The 21,242-nt window shown below is 40.4% G+C and overlaps 1 protein-coding gene across 1 annotated transcript in view; it reads left to right on the top strand.

The window, feature by feature from the left end:
- LOC144825067 (uncharacterized) overlaps window positions 1-21,242 on the top strand; it is a 189,982-nt gene that overhangs the window by 7,696 nt on the left and 161,044 nt on the right. The window contains exon 2 of the mRNA XM_078683976.1: window positions 20,337-20,482. The gene's annotated coding sequence lies outside the window, so the exon portion shown is untranslated. The remainder of the gene's footprint in view (window positions 1-20,336; window positions 20,483-21,242) is intronic.

Genomic DNA, 21,242 nt, shown 5'->3' with positions numbered 1-21,242 from the left:
ATCAATACATTTCTGAGGATATCCACATTGTTTAAATCATGTTGCAAATCGATTTATCGTGTCAGATGCTTCCAAAGGGTCAGATCCTATTGTTTTATGCCTAATAAATTGAGAATATGGTAGATGGCGCTTAAGGTACTTTTGGTGAAAACCTTTGAAATGTAGACTATTATTTTGGTCAGTTTCCTTGGTGTATATGTTGGTTTTGATGCCATCTACATTTATGTGTACCAGAACATCTAGAAATGCAATTTTGTGTTTTGTCAATTTGATATGTGAATTTGATGTGTTCATGAGACTGATTAAGCTCCAGAGTGTTGTCTTGTATTCAAAATTATGAATATGTCATCAATGTATCTTTTGTAGACCACCAGATGTTCTTGCCATGTTGCTTTTCGCAGTACGTGATCCTCCTCAAATTTTGACATAAAGATATTCGCAATGGACGGTGCTACGCCAAATCATATGGACGTACCAATACATTGTGCATAGAAACCTTCTTTCCATTGAAAATAACTGTGGAATAATGCAACATTTTCCAATAAGAAAATGTTATTTGCTCCTATAATATCTTTTTTAAGAAGAGCCCATTCCATTGCTTAAAGACCTTCATTGTGATGGATGGAAGTATATAATGCGGTGATATCAATGGTGCATAGCCGCCAGTTTTCTATGTGATTGATACTCAATGTGCTCAACATATTCAGAAATGCAGTGGTGTCCTTGATATGCGTCTCCCATTGTTGTATGATGGGTTGGAGGAAGAAATCCAGGTATTTACCAATGGGTTCTGAAAAGGATCCGCACACCAAAGTTATTGGTCTGAAAGGAGGACAGGCTTTTGTGTATTTTAGCCAGCGTATAAAGTTGCGGCCGGCGTAGATACTCAGTATACAAAAACTTGAAAATGTTATCATTGATTTATTCCATATCCAATGCTCTTTCTAGTACTTGCTTGAGAATGCACTGATAATCCTTAGTAGGATCCTGTTCTAAGTGTATGTGGATGCTAAAATCTTGAAAGTGTGAAAAGACGCTGGTTTCATAAAACTCGGTCTCCTTCACAACAAGCGTCCCGCTTTATTAGCTTTTTGCAAAGTCAACTGGCTGTTTGTTGTTAGCCAGAGAAGATAACATTCTCCATTCTTTAGAGGACAAGTTAGTGTCTCTTCTTTCTTGGAATTCAATCGTGTTGACTATTTTCATTAGACATTCAAATGCATCAATGGTTTTATGTGAAATGGGTGAGCGGAAAGTGCTCTCCCATTTGAATTCCTTGTATACTGTTTCTTTGGGTAAATTCATAGACGATTCAAGTGAACTGAAGAAAAATTTGAGCTTCATTGACCATAGGAATTTAATGACACAAATCTCAGTTTTGCCAATATTACTATGATACAATGAGACAAATGAAGTGTGATTTTAGATATGTTATTCACTAGGTCCACGTCGAGGTCGGTTTCTTAGGCTCCTGCCTGTTTTTCAGTGTTTTTGTTAGGCTGATTGTTGGCTGCTGGATTTGTGGATAAAAAAAATGCCTTTGATGGTTTTTTGACTGCCCACACTTGTGGATGGCTGTACTGTAGTCACGCATACATTGTTAAACACCTTGCTTTCTGTTGCACTCTCGATTGCACTTCTCGGAACAAGGGGAGTCGTATTTTCAACAGGTTCTGGGACTCTGCGAGTATGTGAAGCGTGGATCCAGTTTGGCAATTCCCCACACTTCATCGCTGTACTTGTGACCGAAAGCACTTGATATGGTCCTCGCCAGCAAGCATCAAGACAGCTCTTTCTCATGTGCTTTCTGACAAGCACCCAGTCACCAGGGTTAAGATCATGCATCGGGACTCTCTAGGTGGATGCAGTTGCAACCGCGAGCTCGTGGGACACAGAATTAATCACATCAGCCAGTCCCCTACAATAATCTATAACCAAATCATCTGTGATGTTTATCAATGCTGTAGCTGGCACCATAGGCAATTGCATAGCTCTTCCCATCAATATTTCATGGGGAGAGAGTCCTGTCCTCCTATCAGGTGTACTACGGAGACTCATCAATACCAATGGCAAAGCATCTGGCCATTTCAATTAAGTTGATGAACACACCTTTGACACCCTCATCTTGATTGTGCCATTTATCTGCTCCACAAGACCAGAAGCCTCAGGCCTGTAGCCACCGTGTAATCTTTGATCAATCTTCAAAGTTGTACACAACAATTTCATGATTTCTTCATGGAAGTGGGTTCCTCTATCACTCTCCACCGAGATCGGAAATTCAAACCGCGGTATCAGTTCCCTTAAGAGTAGTTTTGCCATTGTGAGACTGTCATATCGTTAAGTTCGATACGCCTCAACACAACGTGAGAAGATACACCCCACCACCAAAACATATCTCAGCCTATTGCATCCCGGCATTTCAATAGAGTCCAATTGTATGATAGTAAAAGGACCACCTGATCTGCCAATGTGGCTCATGGCAACCACAGTTCTCTTTCCAACATTCATTTGTTGCCACGTAACACACCTGTGTCAGACTGCTTCAGCATGTACAAAAAATCATGGGTTAAACCAGGTTTGCCTAAACACTCGAACCATGGCATCTCTTCCAAGATGAACTGTTCCGTAAATCTGCCATGCCATTGGGCTCAATAAACAGTTAGGTAACACTGCCCTCTCATCTGTCGATACCCAAATGTCATCTTCTCACTTTTCACAGCCTGCTCTAACCCATGATGCAGCTTCCTCCTCTGTGACCTCATCCTGCAGCCACTTCACCTCATCCCATGTATTGGCCACAGCTAACATCATGCTGAGCTCATTCTCTTCTTTGCTTTCTCGTACATATTCACCATTGGAAACACAAGCATATATAGCACAATAATGAGCTACTGCATCAGCATAGTTATTACCCTTGATGACAAAATCTTCTCCCTTCCCATGGCCTGCACACGTGACTACAGCCATTTCTTTAGGTTGCTGTAAAGCCTCCAATAATTGACATACATATTCTCCATCATGGATAGGGGATCCTGAAGAAGTTAAAAATCCCCTCTGAGACCATAACTGTCCAAAATCATGAACCATTCCAAACCCATAATGGCTGTCCGTATACATAGTCACTCGAACTCCATCCGCGATGATGCAGGCATGTATCAGAGCAATAATTTCGGCCACCTGAGTAGAAATATACTCTTTTCAAACAGGCAGCTTCAAACTCCCCCAAGATGGTACACATAGCAAAAGCTGCTCTCAAACACCCTCCATTGTCTTTTAAACATGAACCATCAACAAAAAGGATCAAATCAGATTCAGGCAAAGGTTCATCGACAATGCCAAGTCTGGGTTTGGTAGATAGTTCAGTAACATTCAGACAGTCATGCTCTACACAATCCTCTCCTTCTTCTTGTGGAAGAGATAACAATGTCACAGGATTCAAAGTAGTACAGCATTTCAGAGTAACATTTTCAAAGGGCAATATAACTTGCTCATACTTTAAGTCTGGTATTCGTTAGATGCTGTGTCTTTGTTCTGGTCATTAACAGTTCTACTGAATGTGGCACATAAACAATAAGTGGATGACCCATCACTATGCTTTCACATCACTCAATGCTGACACCTGTTGCAGCAACGGATTTGAGACATCCGGGCAACACAGAAGCTACTGGTTCTAGCGTAGCGGAAAAATAAGCTACTGGTCTTCGGGCACCTCCATGTGTCTATACAAGGACCGCTAATGCACATCCTTCTCTCTCACTGCAAAAGAGCGAAACGCTTTATTGTAATCTGGCATTCCCAGAGCTGGAGTGCGACATAGGCTCTCTCTCAGCGCACTGAAGGCTCTCAAACAGTCATCACCCATGGTACCGGATCACTTATGTCCTTTCAAGTCAATCTCAAGAGTGGCTTCGCTTGCAAGGAAAAATGTGGGATCCATTGCCGACAATAGCCGACCATTCCCAAACACATGTGGACTTCTTTCTGTGTTTTCTGAGTTGCCATTTCCAGAAACGTCTCAATGCAATCTGGTGACACCCTTCGTTTTCCCTTTTCAATTCGGTGACCCAAATATTAAACTTCTGTTTGCCAATACTGAAGCTTTTTTGGGGACAACTTTTGTACATTATCTGCCAAATGATTCAGCAAAGCCACTGATTGGACGATGCAGGCATCCTCAGTCTCTGAAGTGACCATACTGTACCAGGACTGAGCTCTGGGGCATCACCAGCCCTTCAAGATTTTTTTTCAAACACTGGCTAAAGATAGAGGGACTTTCTGTATACCCTTGAGGGATCCTACACCATGCTAGTACACGGTTGTCCAGCCTAAATGCAAAAATATATTGGCTATCCTCATGCAATGGTATGTAGAAAAATGTCTACACAAATTGATGACTGTAAACCATTCTGCCTCACATGGTATCTGAAATAGTGTAACTGCTGGATTCGATACCACAGGACAACATGGGATTACAATTTCATTGGCCCTGCGCAAATCCTGCACTATTCTACACATGCCACTAGGAGTTTTAGTCCCATTATAGCTGAGTTGCATGGACTTCCTCTTATTTCCTTCACAATGCCTTGTGCAATCATGGCCTCAATTACAGGTCGTATTCCAGCCACAGGTTCTGGAGTCAATTTATACTGCGGGGTTCATAGGAATTCAGCATTTGGGTTGACCTGTATCTTAACAGGTTCAACCCCTCAGATCAATCCGATCTCCTCACCCGTGAAATCCCCCACCTTCGGAGAAACTGAATCTCTCAAGTCATATGGTAGGTCTTCTATTGTAAGAATCACGAACAGCTCTGCACACAACCTCATATTGACCATTTTAAAATCAACGTCTTGCAACTCCACACACCTCGGAGTGCAATATATAGTACGATTTAGCTTGCACTAAAAATCTTGTCCCAGTAGACAGACTGGACTAGATTCACACACCACAAATTGCTGTTTGTCCTGAAAGGGTCCTATTCTCACAGGTAACTCATTTGTTAAAGGGTTAGTCATTTTCAAGTTGGTTACTCCTACCACTTGAATTGATTTTCCTGACGGGGATACATTTGGGACCAGTTCTGTTCTTACTGTGGAGCGCGCAGCTCCAGTGTCTAACAAAAAGGTAACGGGATGTCCATTTACCTCCGCATCTACAAATGTCCACTTTGATCCACTTCCAGGGCAGCACCCAAAGTGCACTCTCCCTACACCCCCCTCTGACACTCATGAGGACTGTGTATTTGATCTAATCTGCCTTGTATCGCAAAGTAAGGCATCTGATGATATGCCTGATTACTCAAGGGTATTCTTGGAGGCTCCATCTGAGACTCACAACCTCCCCCATACATAGAACTTGGTCTTGTCACAGTGTTCAAACCCTCTGACATCTGCCCTTCTCCTTCATATCGCATTTGATTTGCTGGATTAAATCGCCACTCGCGCTTCCAATGCCCACATTTGAGACAATAGTGGCACGCTGTGACCCTTTTCTGACTTGTTCCCAATCACTTCCCATACCGATATCCGTACCCCTTCCTCTTCCCTGACCTGGTTGTGATACCGTTTGTTAGATCATTCCTCTACTACTTCCTCTTCCTCTACCCATCACTCCTCCAACGCCTTGCACCCAATCTGGCCTTTCAGCATTCCTCAACTGTACCAACATCAATTTCTCCTTCGTTTTCTTTTGTGCTGCCTTTACCTGTTCACTACAATATTTTGCATGACACAAGATCTTGTCGACAGATTTAGTCTGCCAACATATCAAGTGGTGCTGTATCATCAAACTGATATCAGACCTCAATCCTAATACAATCTTCGAAACAAACTGTTCCATATCTTTTGGCTCAATGGTATCCAATCCACTGTGTTGTTTAAAGGCCACTAAAAGTCTCTCATAATAATCATGTACGGATTCTTTAGGATCTTGAGTAGTATGATCGATTTTAAGCCAATCAACAGTCTGCGGGCCACTTTAGACTGCAACCACGTAATCACTTGTTCATATTTCTTCATTATCTCAGACGAAGGACCATTAGTCAAAGCATCTCCAGCAGGTTCTGCAGCAGGCCACTCAACGGCAACCTTACATGCTGTCCATAGATCACCTGGAACCACTATATCAAACAAGGTATTCAAGTCAATCCATAACACCTTAGAAATATTAACAAACTGAACAATTTGTTTATACCAGTCGGCAGGTTTCTCCCTCAGCCGAGGAAAATCATTAGAGTAAGCTGCCAAATCACCCCTGCTCCATGGCACGTGCACATACCCCCCCTTCTGTACTACTCTCAGAGGCAAATTTCCTGCTGCTCCCATCTTTCTACCTGGAGGTAGAGTATCTCCTATCACTTTCTTGGCACTTTTCTTTTTAGACCATCTTTCTTCCCATTTATCTAGTTCTCTCCATGGTCACATTGCTATGATCAAATCTCTAATTTGGGCCTTTAATCCTGTTTTTCGCTTTTCTTCCAAGTCTTGATCAGTATAATTACATCAATTTCGTCTTGGTTAAATCCACCTCATACCTTCGTGCTAACTGTACCAATGCTTCACAAGCTCGCTTTGCCTTTTTAGTATCATCCTTAGCTACGAATAGCAACTCACTTGGGTAATACGTTTCAATCCTGTCCAATGGCAGATTCCCTACTATCTCTTCATCTATTTCAACTTTCAATTGTACCACATCTAACAATGGTGCCTTCATTGCCACTTGTATGATTCTCTGACCCCTCCTACTTCCTGATTCTTCCCTTCCACAACGGTGTACCCTCCTTGGACCTACACTCTCCTCCATTCTCAATACTGGACGACTTTCTCTCTCACAACTTCGACTTCTCCAATGGTTACCTTCACACAAACCCTGTGGTTCAAACAGTACTCTAGGTGCTTCTCATCTCATCTCCAGTTCCTCTCTTGGTATCATTGACTCCCTCACTGGGGGAACCCACATTCTGATATCTGACCAAAAATTGGCCAAAGCTCCTGTTCATCTTCGTTCCACCCCACTGTCAATTCTGGATGGATCAGCCGTGGCTGGCAGATGGGTACTAGCTTCCACTGGCATCTGAGCCATTCCTGTTCCACTCATTGTAAGACTTCCTCCAGACATAGTCTCTTCCCCTCCTTTTGTCTGCTGTTGACTTTCATTTGCTCTCTCATTTGGGTTATAGATCGAAACCACAGGTCCAATTGTACCTGGTACCATAAGAGAGTCTGGTAACTGCATAGTACATGCACTTCCATTGTGCTCTGGGTCTGCATATCCTGGCCCTCCAGATCCCCCTGGAATTCTTATTCCCACTGCCATTCTCCCTCTTACTCCTGTTGTCTGCTCCTCTGAACTCATTCAACCCACTCCTAAAGCTTCCCCAGGTTGCTGTGTTTTCTCTTGTTCTGACCTGGAGTCATAAGGTGAAGGACAGTCTGCAAGCAGCCTTTCTAGAAAGCTATCATCTATATCACTGTCCTCCTCTGTCTTACTCTGTCCTTCAGACCCTCCTTTTAGCAACCAAAATGGATATAAGCGCTCTTGCTCTATGGTATCTACTCTCCACCTCTTCAATTGTGCACCCCACCTAGCATCCTGATATGCCTTCATTGCTTTCTTCATTCTTCCCTGTGAGGCTTCTGTCCTCTTCACCATTGCTGCTCTCATCCACGCATGTAATGCCTCAAATTCTGTTTGTCTAGGCGGAGGTTTTAGAGAAGATATCACTCCACTCAGCTGATACAGCACCTCCATCTGAAATGACCCATAATGAGGGAAAGCCAATTCTCCCTCTTTCTCTGTAATTTTATGCCAATTTTACAGCCACACTATAGTATGGAGTCCAACATTGGTTGCCATGTAATGTGCCGCGGTATCCTCAGGTAGAGCCTCTTCTCCCACTGAGTTACCACCCCTGTGTCGCCTCTACACAAATCGTGCAACACCTTAAAACATCTCATTGTGAAAATCATTTATTTGCAATCCAGAATTCAATATTCAAATTCGGACAACATTCCACCAATCCCAGCGCGGCGTTACACCAACCGACCTATCCCAGCGCAGCTCGCACTGAAGTCACAACTCCCTCTTTGCAGTGGTTCACCCTCCTTTACAATTTCACTTTGTACACTCGCTCACACATTCGTACACAAGTAACTGTATGTCCATAAGTTATTAAACCAAGTAACTGCTTCCTAAAACAGCCACAATAACTTACAGTTACATAAACAAATAATTGTCCATCCACTAAAAGGTCGATAGAACACTCTTACAAGAAAATCCGCTGTGACCCCCGAACTGCCTTGGTTACCCAATCGCTGTAGTCTACCCCCGATACCTGAGGTTTTCCACCGCGACTTTAATCCTGCATTCACACATAGTTCCCTATCACAAGTGGATCACCGATAGCGCTTCATGACACCCACAATTTTTGATCGGACAATCACATCTACAAAACTATCCCAGGATTTGGACTTCTCTTGAGTCCGCTCATCAAACTTCCTGATCCGCACGTGTTCGGATCAGTAAACCGATGAACCCACAATAACTTGAGTTGCATTGCAATACATCACAAAAACCTTTCAATCTCTACTGTCTGTACTTTTCCACCGGAGTAATGTTGTTCAGCTCACGCTTGATGACCATGAGTTCCAGATAGGCCGCGCACAGAAGGCATCCTCACCTTTCAGACTTCTTCAAAGACATTCTAGGCATCTCCTTACATTTTAAATCTAAGAATAACGAGGTCGAATTCCTGCACCTGCAGAAGAATGAAAACATACTGTCTTCGCACGCAAAAAGGATTCATTTAATTAATTCTTGAGCAACCAAGGAAAATAGAAACTCACAACAACCTGCATTGTTGGGCCTACACTACAGGCAACTTAAATGACACACAATTACATTATATGGTTCTAATGTCATCCTGCACATTATGCATACAGGAATTATAATTGTCTCTAATACATGTAAAATCCTGCTTGCATGTGTACACTACATTTCAACACTTATATAATGTGAGGAAATGCATCTTAATAATGAGGTTCTGTGAATTCTGAACCCGTGGGTTCCATTTTGTGTATGGCAGCCATTTTGTGGTTGCCCTCACATAGGCCGATGATTGTGGCTGAACTAGTCTTTTAAAGGACATGTACACCTTAGCTCGAGTTCGTGGTGACTCCTGTTTGACCTGAGTGAACTGACCCTGTTGCCTGAAGCTGACCTTGTTAAACCAGTTCCTGCCCTTTAGCTGATCAAGATTAAGGATCAGAGCACAGGACATCATAAAGTTTTACTGCACACAAACATGCCTTATCCTACTTCTATCTGTTTCTGTTTCTTCTTTTATGGTCTGTTTATGATATGGGTTGTGGTCCTTTTATTATGGGTTTGTCCGGCTTGTGTAAGAAGGAATGTTAGGTATTTTGCATGCTGGCAAAAGCTAGGACTGCCCCTTACTTTTATGCTGAAGTTTGTAACCCTAAGCATATAAAAGGCCTCTGTTTTCTGTAATCTTCAGACTGCCTCATTCAGTTGCTACGGCTCATGTGTGACGTAGTTTCACTTAATAAAGATGTCTTTTTATATTACAGCTTCTGTGCCAAGTTCTTCTTTCTATTAGTAAGTATTCCCTGAGAATGAAGATTTCATTTCTTCAAATGGCGCGGCCAACGTGGGCTTCATCAGAGAAGTGACTTTCTGTGGGAGTGATCTTGTCAGAAGACTGAAATCTACTGAGGAGGACAGGACGGGACTCTAGTACTCTGTGCACAGGAATTCTGGAGATTCTCTGTTTCTGCAGCCCAGTATATTTCTGCTCTTCCTGATTTTGATCCTCCACATTATGTCACTCCTGACTGAGAACCTTTTTGGCGTGAGTATTCTAAAAAAGACCGTTAGGTCATGTAGAACATGACAGTTAGAATTTGGATAACCTTTTGATTAGTAAGAATAAGAAGTACAAGTGGGTCGCTCCCACGACCTTGTTTGGTTTCTTGGTTTTGATTTGGTTATTGCAATTACCAAAGCCGAGGGTCTGGTATATTTGCGAGTATATCGTTTTTGATAACCCCTTGAAGTTTGAAGCTAGATTAGTGAGCTATAAGATGCCTGGTCTTAGCAAATTTAGGACTGTAACTTTGGAACTTTGGAATTTGTGTTGGCCAATTTTTGGATTTGTATAGGTTTGTATATGCGAATTGCAATTTGTGTAGACAGGTAATGAGGAGATTTTTCTATATTTGGTTTAGTTGAACGGTGCACGTACGAAAAGTACCTTAAGCATTACTTTGATTATAATATTGTATATTCTGCAATATTTTTGGCATGCCTGTTTCAAAGCTCACATGAGAATGTGTTGCTTTATTTGGAAGGTACCATAGTGTGATGTGAAGTAAATTAGCCGGCTTCCCTAGAGGGAATATCTAAATTGGTTTAGATTTACAAACATATTTCTTCCTTGGTGATTTTGCATCCCCAGGGAATTAAAATATGACATAATACATATAAGGATCCATTGTTCTGCGCAATGTTATGAAGGAAGATATGCAGAGCGATTTTTTGGTGTTCTCCTAGCCAAAGCTAGTGAATTGAGTGTATTTTCGCTTCTTGGACATACATCAGTCTGTTGGGCTGTTTTTGCAGTCTTTTGAAACACAATTGAGAAGCGTTTCTTGTAAATATGACTTAAAACTAGTATTTACAAATGGTTTGGTTTAAGTACAGTCTGTGGGCTGTCCTTTGTTGTTGTTCTGAGTATTGGTTTGTGGGTTAAATGTGTGTTTAAATGTCTATGTGGTTTTCCCATTAGTGCAATTTCTGTAAGTGAATAGCGTTGGCGCTATTTATGAGGTGCATGGCTAAAGCGCGCCGTATTGTGTGTCCTGAGTGTTTCACCCCTTTCTGTTTATGTCTGAAATAAGGGATGCAGCTTGCTTTTATATGTGGTATTATCAAAAATGATTGGGTTTATTAAAAATAATTATTAAATTATGAAAAATAATTATTAAAAATAAGTGCTACAAAATTCGTTTTTTACTATTCATGAAGCTTAATACTCATACTATGACCCCCTAGCATTACAATTTAATTTGAGTTGTGTTGCACTGCATAATGAGGACATTAGCATATGACATCTCACTTAGCGCAGGCGTAAAAAAACTAATTTTTCTAAGGATTTACATGAGCTATATCTAATGTCTAATATCTGTAATGTGTAAAGAACATTCTGAGGATGATTAATATGTAACATACTTATAGGATATTTATTTTTAAGTGCCCCAAATATCAAAGTCGAATTTGGGTATTTTTGCCATTTATAATAGCTTTAAAGTGCTTTAGGCTTCAGTAAATGCATACATTTAGGTATAATACAAATTTGCAGGCTGTCCCCATTTGGGGTTTGCTTTTAAATGACCCAGTGAGATCCATTTAAGGTTGATGAAATAAGTACCATTGCAACAAGCATTTGTTCTAAAAACTGGTAGGTGTGTTATTAGGTTCTGTGAATTATTCACAGTAAATGTTGTTTAATAATCTGGAAACAGAGATAATTTTTTTAGCGCCTAAAAAGGAGACATTATTTTTCAAAATAGAGTGAATTATTGCAGGTTAGGAGGAATTAGGAAGGCCTTTTGCCTTTGTCAGCCTCAGAATGAGCAGAGGGTGGGGGCTAGTAGAGCTGCAGAGGCTTGCTCAAGTGCTGAGGTGTTATCTTTAGTTTCCCTGTAAACAATGGAAGGAGGCTGTCATGTTGACATTTGTGACCTTTTAAATTAGGGCCTTGTCTCTGTGAAATGCAGAATGACCTTGCTAAACAGGCCTCTAAAAGGAAGGGTTTCTGTTTTCTTCACAAAATTAAAGAACTTAATTCCAAAGGGAAAATATGAAAAAGGTTTATTTGAAAGTCCCAACACATGCTAAATGCTCTGCAGAAATGATATATTTGTATCTCTGCCTCTAAAGAAATAATGTCTGCTAGTTGCTTTTATTTGACTGAAAATGAAGCATTGCATTAAGTCTTAGACAGAAAATAAGACAAAGCTTTTTATTGAAATTTTGAAGGCTACATGCCTAAGTGAGAATGATTTTCCAATTAAGAATTATTTTTTACAGTGGAAATTGTGACCCAAAGATAACATGGAGTGTCAGTGAAAGAATTTTACTTTTGGAAAGTTAAAATGGCTTAATGTTGCAAGTTGACTGACAACATGGTAACAGTTAAGTAATGGAAATTTATTTTTCTGTCTGTTCATGTGTATTATGTTTTGTCTTCTGATTAAAAGTTATAATTGATGTCTGTTTGTTATGAGAAATGTCTCTCTTTTGTGTGTTGTGTATTTTTTTTTTTTGCTTCTGCCCACAGATCATTCATGGATTGTTCTGGGTGATTTTAAGGCTGACAAGACACGTGAGTTTGGTTGGTTAAAAAGGGATGTGTTTTTTGCGTAGCCTTTGGGAAGAAATGTTCATGTGTTTTTTTTTTAATGTTTGTGTATTTGGTCCTATCATGAATTGTTCCTGCGGGTCCTGTGTGTCAGAAGAGACATCGTGGGTTGTATTTGACAGCCAAATGTCCACTAAATGGTGATTTGCTGTCAAAAGGAGGGTGAGGATTTTAAACCTGACAAATTAAGCAAGCCCAAATATTGAGTTTTGGGCTGCAGGTTCACAGTGCATAAAGTAAAGGACTTGAAGTGTGTGCGTCGCCGCTCATTTATATATGCTATTGTCTTGTCTATGTTTTTTGTGCTTGATATACAGCAAGTATATCTGATGGCTTGACATGTCCGTTTTGTGCATTTTTTTGCATGTTTTTTGTTTTATGTTGTTGTTTTTGATACTATTACAAGTTTACCTGTGTTGTGAAGGGATATACATGACGATGTGTATACTGCAAAGAGTTGGGTAGATTTGCTTTGACACTAAATTTCACAGAAAGACAGACAACACTTCATCAGTGTATGTCAAATTTGGCTTTAATGGTATTTGAAGGAAAATAAAAAAGAGATATACAGAATCTAAGTGTGTCACATGCTGTTAGTCACTTACTGCCCCTGGACGTAAGGTTAAAATTATAGATTTGTGACTCTTGTACATGGTGACCTAATTTCTATATTACATTAGTCAGTTTTGTTCGGTTTCCTAAGTAGTGTATGGCTTTGTACCATAAAGGAAACAAGGTTTGATTTTTCCCTGAAGAAAGGAACTGGAACATTAGCTGAGATTACCGTATATGGTTTAGCGGCCAGCGGTAGAGCTAACATTTCAGAACTATTTTTGATTTTTTGTTCACTCAAGTAATTTCTTGTTCTTCCTATAGATTTTTCTTTTTCTCCCCTGACCGATGTCACATCGTGCCTAGCGTTTGGGGATTTTAACTGTGACCTAGTCCCATTTCTCTTTTCCATATTCATTTCACTAGTCAGCCTTTATTATTGTAGGTGTATTGTTCAGGTTCACACTTCCAGATTGCAGTAATGTACTAGGAACCCCCTATATTATGTATAATTCCCTTTTATATGACCGGACTGTTTTTTAAGAATTTACTTTAGGCCTACCTCAATGTTTTCCAGTCTGACCGTTATGGTAATGATGGACTGGTTAACTGACTCAATGCTATTATAAGACAAGTTTCCACATTTTGATCATTAGCCTGTGTGTTGCATAGTGCACTTGATGCACAGTTATTAAAAGGGAGGTATCTACATGTCCCTGATAATCTGTATCATGTGATTTCTTGTTTGAGATGTTCTCGCTAAGGAATTTAGGAACACCTAGACTTAATCATTGAGAGAAAAAATGTGTTTACCTCATTAGACGATGTCACTATGTGTGAGGACATCCATTTAGATAAAATTCTCATATAGTTATCTACCCTTAGATGGTAGAGGATATGCTCTCACATGGAAACCCAATTGAAGAAATTAGAGGCACTGTTTTGCTTATTGCCTTTGTCTTTGTATTCTATGAGAATGACAGTGTGTTCTAGACCAGAATTGTGTCATGGTGTATGGCCACTCCCTCGCAGATTGCAGGCCACCTTCTTGCAATCCTCTTGTTAAAAACAAACTGTTTTTGTACTAAATTGAAGGAAAATAACAAATGTGTCCCATTTCCTACGTCACTAGGTTCTGCGGGATTAAGTCATAATAACCTGCGGACCTTTGATGAAAAGCTAATTCCCATCAGTGACAGTCTCAGCACCCAGAAAAGCAGCAAGGCTGGACAGTGATCACCAGAGCGCCATCCATGGTATCTCCAAAGAATTGTACTTGCTCCATCAGACGGCATTGGACATCACAGAACCAGTTTCAGTGCAAAAGAGCGAAAGAGAAGGATTCCAGTTATTTTAAGGTTTTAGTTTTTCACCTGTCATGTGCTGGAAACCTCTGATAGTAGGCAGTCCATTGAGCCCCTTGGCCTGAGTTTTGGCCACACACCCTTTTTTCTTTGCTCCAACGGAAAGGCAGTGCACGGGAGGATCAAAGACCGGCAAAAGGCACTACATTGTGGTACCTATGATTAAATGAAAGAGCAGCCCGAGCATCCTCGGACACTGAAAAGCGAGTGTTGGAGTCTGAAAGTGTTGCTGAGTATGAAAGCCTGTTGCTCTTGCCTGATTAATAGTACTTGGGTCTGCATGAGATGATATGTGCCCATGATCAACGGAGAGCACACTATCTGTAGTGCCTGCCGCAGAGGAGAGATATTGGTGCACTGCCTTGAGACATTGAGACTTTCAAATAAGCTGCGAGTGTTTGCCAGAGGGCACTCCAACGGATATTGAGAAGGACCATTTTCATGAAAGGCCTGAATGAAGAGGCCCATGCGGAAGAAAACAACAGAAGAGGATTTGATGAACAATAGAAGCCTGCCGGAGAGGCTTGGACGGACTCTGGGTATTTCCCATGTGATTGCATAAAATGGGTGTTAGGAGACTGATTTTTGCTGTTTTGCTGGCATCGTTTTAAAGTAGTATTCTGTTTAGTAAAAGCAGAATAAAGTCCATTCCCTGTGGAAGAGTATCCCTTTTCATCTCAGAGCATTGATGACGATCACCACTGTTTCACCTAAACATATAATAAGTTACTGAAATGCATAGGAGCCATAAAAAAAATGTTACTAGATAATTTTAGGATTTGCTTTCTGATTAGAGTAGTGAAAAAATGATAATTTTGTTTGTAATAGTGGTCATTACTTTCTCCTGTTGTCCATATGTTCTTAATAACATGTTTTCTAGTATTTTTAAGCATGACGTTGTCTTTTGTGGGTTGGATTGTTTTTGCTACCCAATTGACATCTGTACCCACCTCCCAACCTATGTCTCTTCCTACTAATACTTCTTCGCATTCTTTCCATATTTTACCTGAACATGAACTGGTTAGGAGGTCAGAGTTTACTATTAATTCCTTTGTACAGCTTCTGCATCAACACCAGTTAGTGGTAAACACCACTAATTGTTGGGTGTGTGGTCTTATGCCACATACTACAGATAGAGGTATTCCCTATTTGGTTCTGCCATTTAGTTACAATGGGTCTGTATGGGCATATCAGACAATGTTTTATGCCAATGAAGTCTATCCCTTGCGTTCCATGAAAGATAACTCGAGTAATAGTGCCTTAGTGAAGGGAATAACGGATAATATTGATATCGATTCAGACACAGACTGAGTGATTGCCTATGTAAGGGCAAAAGGAGGGACTGAGGTTCTGTGAATTCTGAACCCGTGGGTTCCATTTTGTGTATGGCAGCCATTTTGTGGTTGCCCTCACATAGGCCGATGATTGTGGCTGAACTAGTCTTTTAAAGGACATGTACATCTTAGCTCGAGTTCGTGCTGACTCCTGTTTGACCTGAGTGAACTGACCCTGTTGCCTGAAGCTGACCTTGTTAAACCAGTTCCTGCCCTTTAGCTGATCAAGATTAAGGATCAGAGCACAGGACATCATACAGTTTTACTGCACACAAACATGCCTTATCCTACTTCTATCTGTTTCTGTTTCTTCTTTTATGGTCTGTTTATGATATGGGTTGTGGTCCTTTTATTATGGGTTTGTCCGGCTTGTGTAAGAAGGAATGTTAGGTATTTTGCATGCTTGCAAAAGCTAGGACTGCCCCTTACTTGTATGCTGAAGTTTGTAACCCTAAGCATATAAAAGGCCTCTGTTTTCTGTAATCTTCAGACTGCCTCATTCAGTTGCTACGGCTCCTGTGTGACGTAGTTTCACTTAATAAAGATGTACTTTTATATTGCAGCTTCTGTGCCAAGTTCTTCTTTCTATTAGTAAGTATTCCCTGAGAATGAAGATTTCATTTCTTCATTAAGCATAAAACACTACACACAATAAAAATACATGTAAGTGCGTTTAAACCTTGAGTATAGTGCACCCATACAATTTAGAGTGCTGTACAGGGCCGACTTGGAACAGAAACCGTCCTTGGCAAACTGCTCAGCTGCCCCCCACCCCCTGGGGGAGGGGGAGTACAGCCGAGCAGTTTGCGATGGCCGGTTTTGATCGATTTTGATACCAGGGGGTGATTTTGCCGACCCCCGGAAACAAAAACGGCCCCCAGGGGCCCAAAACTGGCCCCCACCCTAGCGCCTACCGAGGAAATGCCCGGTGCCTGCTATGGCCAGTCAGGCCCTAGCGCTCTATCAATGTCATCCCGCTGTGCCAAAAAAGTAGCATTATTGATTTAAAATGGGTGTAAGGGCTCCCAAATTGATTAGGAAATATAGCAACTAAACTTGAAATTTCACATTTTAATCCTCTAAAAGGGATTTGAAGGAAGCTTGTAAGAGGAATTCAAGGTTTGCTGAATAACGTTATTTAACAATAAAACAATCAGCAGCTTATATGTTGGAATCGTAGCAGGAATAGGGGATGTTCCCGTATTTATACTTGTTGCCTAATCCCCGCCAATACCTTTTGTTACTGAAAATTTGTGTGGCCTTGAATTTTCGATTTCGAAATCAGAAAAATGTTTATTAATTCTTTGATAAGTATGATACATGTGGTTTATGGTTCAACAATGTTAATGTTCATTTTATTTTCGTAGAAATAAAAGTTTGATTTTTAAACCGATTTATTTTTATATTAATTTCAAAGTTGTCGTGAGGCAATCTCCCTACTTTCAAAATATGGGTTTAGTAGACATAACTTGCCTGTGGAATTTTTTTTAAAGAATATTCTTGCATAGGTATTTGAAATTGTGGTGTCTTATTGGCACATGCATCAACATTGGAGTTTGCGATTCCTTAATTGCGAAAAATAAGGAATCACAATTAAAGAATCTCATACTGCAATGCATCAAGAAATCGCTAAATAAATTGCTATTTCTGAAAATTCCTTAATTGCGATTCTCAATTTAAGAATCGCAATTAAGGAATCCCTTCCCATTCATTCCTATGGGCCTAGAGGCCCATAGGAATGAATGGGAAGACATTCTCATTTTGCGAATCGCAATTAAGGAATCGCAAATGAGAATGCAATTTCAAGGGTGCAGGGGGGGTCCAAAGGACACCCTGTTGCACCCCTGAAATTTGCCATTAAGTAAATTTTTCACACACACATGCCCCAAGGGCATGTGTGTGTGTGTAAAATGGCACTTTGAAATATGCACTTTTGTGCATTTTTCAAAATTTTCGCAAATTACCATGAAAGTCAACTTCATGGTAATTTGCACCCCTTATTTGCGAATTCGCAAATTTTAAAAGTTTGATGCATTGCATTTAAAGAATCTCAATTTGAGATTCCATCAATGCAATCGCAATTTAAGAAATCGCAATTTTGCGATTTCTTAAATTGCGAGAACAAAAAAATGCATAATGCATCCCAAAAATGGAAATTGCATTCGCAAACGGCCGAATTTTGCGATTCGCACCGTTTGCGAATGCAATTTCCTTTTATGCATGTGCCCGTATATGACTTTAATATTGTATATATTGTTGTATTTAATCTATTTTTTTCTAGTCAAAATAAACTTATTTTTATAGTTATATAACCATAACTTTTCGTCCTATTCCCCTACAAACCCATCAAACCATAACTTAAATATAAATTCCTAACGTAACTATACAAAAATTTATTTTTTATCACAAAATGTACTTAAATAATTAAAATAACAATCTATAAATCAATTTACATAGTTAATTATCAATCAAATATTTAACAGAAGCCCATCAACCCATCATTAAATTATAAATTAATAAATGAATGCGAACACAGTTCTATAAAAAATATTATAAATACTTTAAAAAAAGTAGAAACAATCATGATCATAATATTAATACCTACAATTAATGTAATAAACTATATATATTTAACTAATTAAAACTTATATTTAATTCAACTATATTTAAATAAACAATATTTTATACAATCACATGTTTAACAACGCTATTATATACATGATAATGATATTATTATCTTCTATATTCTCTTCCTTGATGTTTCTGTAGTGAAGATATTTTTGACACCATTTTCATGTCTCACCATAGTTTGTATTCAATATGTTTGTCATTGACCCCTCAAACGACATCGTTGATGATATAATTGACTGTCTACATCATAGCTAACACTATAGTCATAAACAGCATAGAGTTACTGAGCGTCCACTTGTGTGCTCAGAACTTGGAAATACCATAAGCCCGGGAGGCAAGCCTCGTAATAGCACACATAAATCAAGAGGTTTATGATTAGGGAAGGCAGGACATTTGAAGGCATTAGATATTACAGAGTAAATACGCATAATGCTGAGTCCATGTTAGAGTTAAAGATGACAAATTACACATTTCAGGGAATGGCGATAAACCAGAAGTGTTGTTTATGATAACAACTGGCTCCCATTAACATTCGTTGGTTGTTGTCATGTCATACATACACCTATGATTTTAAAGAATGCAGGCTGCATCTTGCAATGCTGTGCTCTAAATGCCGGAAATCTCCCTTTACAATCTAAATGGAACCATTGAGAGCCAAGCCACGTGCCTCCATTCAGCCTTATCTAGAAATAACTGAAATTCAATGTGCCATTCTGTTAAATGATCCTCAACCAGCCAAGCCATAACTTAAATCCCTTGGGGCATATTTACAAGCCCCTTGCGCCGCTTTTGCGCCGCCGTTGCGTCACTTTTGTGATGCAGCGGCGGCGCAAAAGATACGCCAAGGTGCAGTGTATTTACAACGTGACCATCTGGGAGATGCGTCACGTTGTAAAGCTCTGCGCCAGAAGGAGGCGTTCCTGCACGGTTGGGGGCGTTCCGGTGCAGGAACGCATCCTGAAAGTGGCTGAGTGAAATCTACAAGATTTCACTCAGTCATTTTGGTGCCCATGCTGCGTCAAAACCCTGCGCCTGCTTGAAGCAGGCGTAAGGATTGACGCAGCATTGGAATAATAGGGCCCCCCCGAGCATTGCTGGAGCTGCGTCGTGCTTGCAACGCAACTCCAGCAATGCAACACTTTTACGGCACAGATGCGTGACGCATCTGTTCTGTTTTTGCCCCATCGTGGGCCGCATTGCAAAATGCAGCCCAACGATGTTGCCGTGGGCATGGCGCACAATAAGTGGGGCATCTTTGCTGATATGCAGGGATGCGCCACTTATTGTAAATATGCCCCCTTATTTCTAGTCTGTATCCTTCTAAGAGAGAGTTAACTTTGTCTAGTGTGAGAAAGGGCGCTGAAAGGTGGTAGTTGCATTTTACTAAATTGTGTTCCACAGGAGCCTCCTTGACAGGGCGAGATCTTGTGCATGTCTGCTGCAGTTTCTGCATTGTGTAGCCGTTCCATCCCCTCGTCCTGTGCCATGCTGTCATTCCAACTTGCTGTAAGCTTCCTTTGATAGGATCCATTAAGGGATATGTAGATATGCAACACAATATATTGCAGTGGTAATTGGACTCAGCAAAACCATATGGTGCTAAGAAACAGCTTTTGAAAGAATCGCTTTCAGCACACAATAGAAAACATTTCGGATTCATTGTTAAACAAAGGTAGAACCTCTCGAGGACCGTCCTCAAAAGACCTCTCTGCCTCTTTGAAGTTACCGCTTTGTAAAAAAAACAACAAAAAAAACAAAGACCTCAGGTTTATAGAGATGAGTGTGAAATGTTTTTCTATCTGCCATGAAATTGAACATTCCTTGTTTTATGTTCTTAATCCAATTGAGCACACAGCATTTATTTCCATTCATTTCACTGATTAGGCAGGTTAAATCTCACACTAATTGGATTTTCAGCAGTATGGAACTTTCTAGATTGCTATATTTCTGCTTACATGTTTTTTTAAGGTTTAAAGCCTATTTCATTGTTAAAGTTATTTTTTCACTCTTTTTTAGGTATGGCATGCCCGCAAGCAGTCGCCAGTCCTCATTTGACGGAAAGTTCATCCCATAATATGCAGAAATGGGCGTTATGGGTCACCTCGGAAACAATTGCATCTTAGGCAAAAAAAATACGTGTGATTCATTCTGCTAGCAGTGCGGTATGTGAACCCAAAACTTCCACATTGCCTCGAAAATCATAAACTTGTAACGCCTGCATTTTGCTGCCACATCTGCATCACTTAACTTTTCCAAAGAATTGAAGACTCCATGGGGCATATCAGCAACATACAGTGATAAATATCGCAAAGCGCGCTTAGCGCTTTTTCATTTATCGCCGGCTATCACTGGAATATATCGCTTGGTTTGCTCGTTATTAACAACGTGTTTCTACAGGGCGAAAAAATTCCAACGATAGCGGCGTTGTAGGTGGGGATATCGCCGGAAATCACGCTAAAAGTCCACAGGAATGGCGAAAACGTTGTTGATAGGCCAGGGTGCACTCAGCCTGATGATCCACCTGCCATTGGATAATGCAGGTAAATCAGGTTTTCAGCAAACGTTAATTTTCGGCGAAAACCGCGGTTAGCGCGGATTTTAAAATCGCTAACCGTGTTGTGGGCCACCTTGTAAATATCGCAATGTGCACATAGCGATAATTTACATGGTATTCCGTGTGGGGTACGCCCAGTCACGCCAACTTTGCATCTAAAGAGGCAGAGCGAAGCGTCGGGAAAACGGCTGCTAACATGCGCTAATGCATGTTAGCACCGCCTTGTAAATAGGGTGAAAATATTATCTCCGCTTTTATGGCTCTTAAAGCCAAAAAAGCGGAGATAAGGCACTTGATAATATGCCCGAGTACTTTGTTCATCCTGTTGACTTGCGATTGGGCAGCAGAGTAGCCTTGAGTGGCTAGAA

This window comes from Lissotriton helveticus, chromosome 3_1 (genome assembly GCF_964261635.1).
Source record: "Lissotriton helveticus chromosome 3_1, aLisHel1.1, whole genome shotgun sequence".
NCBI lineage: Eukaryota > Metazoa > Chordata > Amphibia > Caudata > Salamandridae > Lissotriton > Lissotriton helveticus.
This window is presented reverse-complemented; position numbering and strand designations above follow the sequence as displayed.